The sequence below is a fragment of the Cyphomyrmex costatus genome, unplaced genomic scaffold, assembly GCF_001594065.2.
Source record: "Cyphomyrmex costatus isolate MS0001 unplaced genomic scaffold, Ccosl1.0 scaffold449, whole genome shotgun sequence".
Lineage (NCBI taxonomy): Eukaryota > Metazoa > Arthropoda > Insecta > Hymenoptera > Formicidae > Cyphomyrmex > Cyphomyrmex costatus.
In genome coordinates this window covers 78,594-84,397 of record NW_017278737.1, presented here as the reverse complement: position 1 = coordinate 84,397, position 5,804 = coordinate 78,594, and positions in this window count along the sequence as shown.

Here is a 5,804-nt window from a genome sequence, read left to right as displayed (position 1 = left end):
ATATGGCGTTAAGTTGTTTTCATACTTCTTGCTATGCTATGCACCAATTGCGACAGACATTAAAATGAACATGATGAAAAGTACAAATTCAATAACATGTTTAAGCATTAAAAGTAATAATAAATGCTATAATTCTTTTTAAAACATTAATTATAAATAATATACATATGTCTCCCTCTGTTTTTTCAAGAACGTAAATCATATAATAATAAATTCTATTTCTGAATTTTCGATCGAATATCGTACACGTTGTTATTAAAATCAATATTATTGTGTTATGAATTCGGAAATAGCTAATAATATTTCATTCGAAATTAGTTAATGCTATTAATATTCTATTTATTATAAAAAAATCAATATGCAATATAATATACAAAAGGCTAGATATTTAAGCAAGTGTTTTTATGATACACCTCTCTGAAGTAATTAAAAAATTTGTAATATTTCATAAATTTTATCAATATAATTGTAAATTTTTATATATTACACAGCTATAGTTTATTAATCTCGAAAATAGCCTAATAATTACTTTCTATTCGGAAATTACTGTTATGCTATTAAAATGATGAAATATAATCAGTATAATTATACCAATTACTTCAGAAAACAGAAAACCTATACTGAAAGTTTCCGCATTTAAAAATAATGCAGAATCACGCAAAATAATGTGAAATAAGATTAAAGTTTTAGAAAAATATACCGCGATATTTATTTACTGCCTGCTGTAGAACACAAAAAAATTAATACGCAATCAGTGCGACGTATAGCTGATGCCTCAATGTGATTACCCTGTTTTTACGCATCCTGAAACTTTAATCAATGACGCGCCAGACAAGCTATTTCCAAGGTTTTAAATTGATTTTAGTTTCTATTTCACTGTCCTATGTATGCATTTACAAGAGCGTATTTAGTCAGAGAAATATCGTCCTGACGTCATCGATATACATAGCAGAAACGACTATTAGTCCGCTTTAAATAGTCAAATCCTAATAGCTTTGGTGGATATTTTCGTAGATTCGCAATGAATAGCAAATTCAACGGATTTGTGATTCCGAAGTCGCTTTCGGATATCCCTAACCTTGTCAATAATTTCCTTATTAATTCATTAATAATGTTCAGTAACATTTCTTTTATCGCTTAATATTAAATATTGAATATGTCAACATTTATTTACAGTCATTAATTAATTAGCTTGCGGTATATAAGATTTTAAGAGCTGTTAATTTTATCCCTTATAGAAATCCCATTTAATATTGACTAATTTAATATCAGGATGTGGAAATTATTCATTTTGTGTATTAAAAGCACTATAAATAATACTGTGTGATTTTAGTATTTATCATTATTATTTAATATTTATTAATAAATATACAAAACTTTTGAAGTTTTGTGATACTTACTAATTATATATACAAGTATTTAAAAGTTTTAGTAAGAACTTATTAATATATAACTTATTAATATATATATATATATATAAGTATCACAATCATCTGCTTTCCAATATTATATTTCCATAAGGGATTGTACCCTTTTACGTTGCTACTTTCCTGCCTGCTTTTTTTTTTATCACAGGTATTTGCGATTTATGGTAACTATAGGTGCGACGCGTTCTTTCCGGAAATGCCTTTAGAAAACGATTCAGCGAGCATCAGTGAGCGGTGAGGTATATATGACGCCTAATATACCCACATTGTAGTTGGCTAGCCACGAGAGGAGCGGTGAACGGATGTAGAACGTGCGGGAGCAAACTGTAGATACCGCGCGCCAGCGGCGGCGGTAGAAGCCGTTGCTGACGCATTGCAGAACGGGTCGCAGGGAGGTCAATCGCGAACGAGTAGAAGACTGGGCTGTCGCTGCCAAGTATAATGGGAAAAATCGAGTAGGCGGTAGCTCGGGTCGGCGTACTATTCTCCACTATACTTTCTTCCATTCTTCTTCTTCGCCTGGTCTCACTCCGCTTTACTCGCTTTCTTTACTTTCAAACCGTCGCATTATATCGCGCCACGTCGAACGACGTGTTATAAATTAGAGATTCTATAACAGAGTCTGGCCACGAACAATTTTGTCAAAACGAGAAAGAAGAGTGTACTGTCTCTTTGTATGTGCTATCACATTTTAACTTATATACTGAAAAAATGTAATAAATTTGAATAAATATTTGTTTAAATAATATTAATTTAACATTTATTTATGGTATAGACTCTCTCAAATTTTTAGAATAAATTATTGTCACTCTCCGAAGAGTGAAATCTTACCCATATAAAGAATAAAAATTGAGCCACTCTTTTCAAGACTGGCTCAATTTTCATTCTTTACTCTTTAGAGAGATTCCACTCTTCGAAGAATTTAGAAAAAATATTTACTGAATAAAAAATGATAGTGTGTGTGTTGACTCAAATTAATGGTTCCTATGCTAAATAAATATATTCGCATTTAGTATAAATATTTAGCTAGTATTGTTTGATCAAATATTTATTAACATTTAGTACATTTTTCTCTCAGTGTGCTATCTTAGTCATTCTAACTTACTGAAAGTTGGCAAAAACGACGAGCCAATCAAGAGTCTGTCATCTCGCGGCTAGATTCTATTACAGGTCTCTAGTGTAAATCAATGCGGTCGAAGGACGATCCAAGTAGAAGAGTGGACTTTGTTTTATTCATCGAATATCAAAAAGACGCGACATGCGCATCATGCGTGAAACGGGATGCACCCTAAGAATTGCACGCGGGGTCAATGAGCCGCGCAACGGTCGAGCCGCGTCCGTCGGCCGTATTAATTAGGTAAACGGTGTTCTTATTGCCGACCTCTTTCAACGATTAATCACGGAACAACTCTCTCTCTCTCTGCGACGGTGGACTCGCACGCAGCTCCTCTACATGGTATATCACCGCATCGAGATCGGTGTCATGTTATATATACCCGGAAATCGTATTGCATATCGCGTGTCGTGTATAATATCACGTGTACCTGTCGATAACGTCTTGCATCCACCAGTACGTCGCGTGGCGTCTATCACATTTCCGACGTCCCTATCTGTGCCTGTCTCTCCAATATCGCTGTCAATCGAGAGAAACCGAAACACTCCTCTCGCGACGCAGGCGATACAATCGCAAACGGCATTGGCACGCGCCGCTTAAATCGCGATACACGCAACAATCGGTGGCGGTCGTTAGGGCAAATGATCACGAATATGCCGCAACGCCGAGCGATACGACGCGTCTCATATAATGTTAGAGGGAGGCATAAATCAATTTTTAACTGTGCCGCGGCTGTGGGTCGACGGTCGAGTTCCGATCTCCATTGGTACGCCGTGCGTTGCAGCGGACGGTTACTCGGAGCATAATCGGTTCCATGTATCGTCGCGAATAACCAATTATGAGGAAATAAACGCATTATATATACAATTGTTTGAGGAAATGACCGTGGCGAAGAGGAAAGGCAGGTACAATAAGGTTGTTGGAGCAATAACAAGATTATTACGATGAGAACAAAATATATTAGCCATTCACAATGGCGAGAATAAAGGTAGCAAATCGTTCGATGAAATAATGTACGCGAAAAGTATTACGTACCTATTTAGGTATTACATATTTAACGAAATAGTTATATTAACTGCGTTTGGCAAAAATAGCATCACCTTTTAATTTGCAATTGTCAAATTTTTTAAGCAAGTTCTCTAGTCTTTTTACATAATATAAAAATTTTAATACTGAGAATAAATTTGTAAATATAATATGTAAATATTTCTAAATTTTTTCAAATTTTTTGACAGTATAGAATTTTTTAAAATAAGTCTCTAAAAGTTTAAAGAATATTTTGGATTTTGCAATTATAACATCTATGTTATGTTACTTTCAATTGTCAACTAATAACTAAAAATTTAACTTATAGGCACAAATGTGAAAATTATTTTATGGGATTATAAAAATAATTATGTAGAAGTTGCTAGAATGTTAAAACCTTCATTACTAAAAATTACTTTTCAATCAATAACGTTTCATTTTAATATCAGTTTGACATTATCGTGACTTGTTCTGCTTAAGAAATTATTTTGGAGTCCAAGTTATTTTCAGAACAATATCTAAATTTTTAAATACTTCAATAATATCGTTCTTTCTGTGTATATATGATGTAGAACGTACATGATATGTGTATATAACGAAATGACACGTTGTATATGCCCACGTTTCGCGTGGCACGTGTGTGCGGCATATTAACTAACACGCGCTAATGTTAATTCTAGCCGCAACGTTAACGATCCTAACGTTCACAGCAACATTAACGATCGGGAGGCCGGGGCGCCGCAAGTCCGAGGCTCGCCTCTGTATCGCGGCGGGGACGTTCGCACTCACATTGCAGACAGTGCTCTCTTATATAAGTCAAAAGCGAAACGGACAGATAGCTGAAGAGAGAGAAATAGAGAAGTTAGAGATAAATAGGTGGAATAATAGTCAACGAGACCACGAGGCGCGTAACGCGCACCGACGACGCGACGCCAAGCACGGTGACGCTCAATTGACCACCTAAATCCCGTTGCGATCGTTTTGCCTCTCGAATATCAGCGTGGGATGCGGGACGTCGCGGGAGAGTTTTCGTCGAGACAACGAGTGATCTTCGACTCGGCGCGAATATCGTATGTCGCGCGAAGTGCAGCTGGAAGACAACGATTACACGGCTTCGTTCTGTCGGAGTACGGTGGATATCTAAGCGTGATCAATTTGCATTAAGTGTGTCTTCCCGACACTCTTGCGCTGATGACATTTCTCTCCAACGTATGTTTCCGTCGAATGACGTCGAGGAAATTGCAAAAATCGTGTAATACGAGCTAGCGTGTAATCTAAGCTCTTTCCTCCCTCCCTCCCTCCCTCTTTCGTTCCCTTTTTTCTCTCGATGACAGCTCTGCACTTCAGCTAATGAATGCTACGTGAATGCACGCGACGAGTTTGGCGAGGAAGTACGTTCTTTCGCGCGAGTACAAAGTGTAGAATATATATATATAAAATTGACTGCGTAGCGAAGAGAGAATGAGAGAGAGAGAGAGAGAGAGAGAGAGAGAGAGAGAGAGAGAGAGAGAGAGGAGACAGAGTTCAGTCGACGCTCGAGAAATTACCCGCGTGCAGCTCTCCCGCCTGTTGACGATGGGGCCAACTCGAGCGGATGTCTCCCTTATCAGTACCAGAGCAAGGGCCGGAGTTTCCCCCGCGCAGGGTAGGATTGCACCACGTCGCGACGTAACGGTAACGGTCTAACGATCGCCGCTCCTTCGTACCTCCCGTCTACGACCGCCGTCGTCAGTCGGAGCGCGGCGACGGACTAGAAGCTGCAGCGGCGGCACATCGCGCAACCAGGACGTTCCACGCAAGTTCCAGCTGACGTCCTGACAGGGCGGGCGTTCGAGGGGGGGCATTCCACCGTGGCGAGGAAGGAAGGAATACGCATCCCGTGCACTCTCTCCGGACCGAATCCGAGCTCCGGATCGGATCTTTACTCCGACGACCCGGGATTAACGATTCGTATCCTCGAATCGGCAAACAATTCGCTGCGGCTCTTTCCTTTTTAACGCGAAGGCCACGAAGAAAGAGAACTTGCTCGCACGCGGGTTCTTCAATGATCTCCGATCGCGAGATACTAATCGTCACGCTGGAATTTCCAAGTGAAAACGCTCACGTCGGTCGATCGACACGCTGTAGGAGACCCCCGTTTTCTAAATCTGACGTTTCTTTGACTCGCAAGCCTGCTTGCGCATCCACCACCCCTCTACGATTTCCTACCCTCTCTCTCTCTCTCTCTCTCTCTCTCT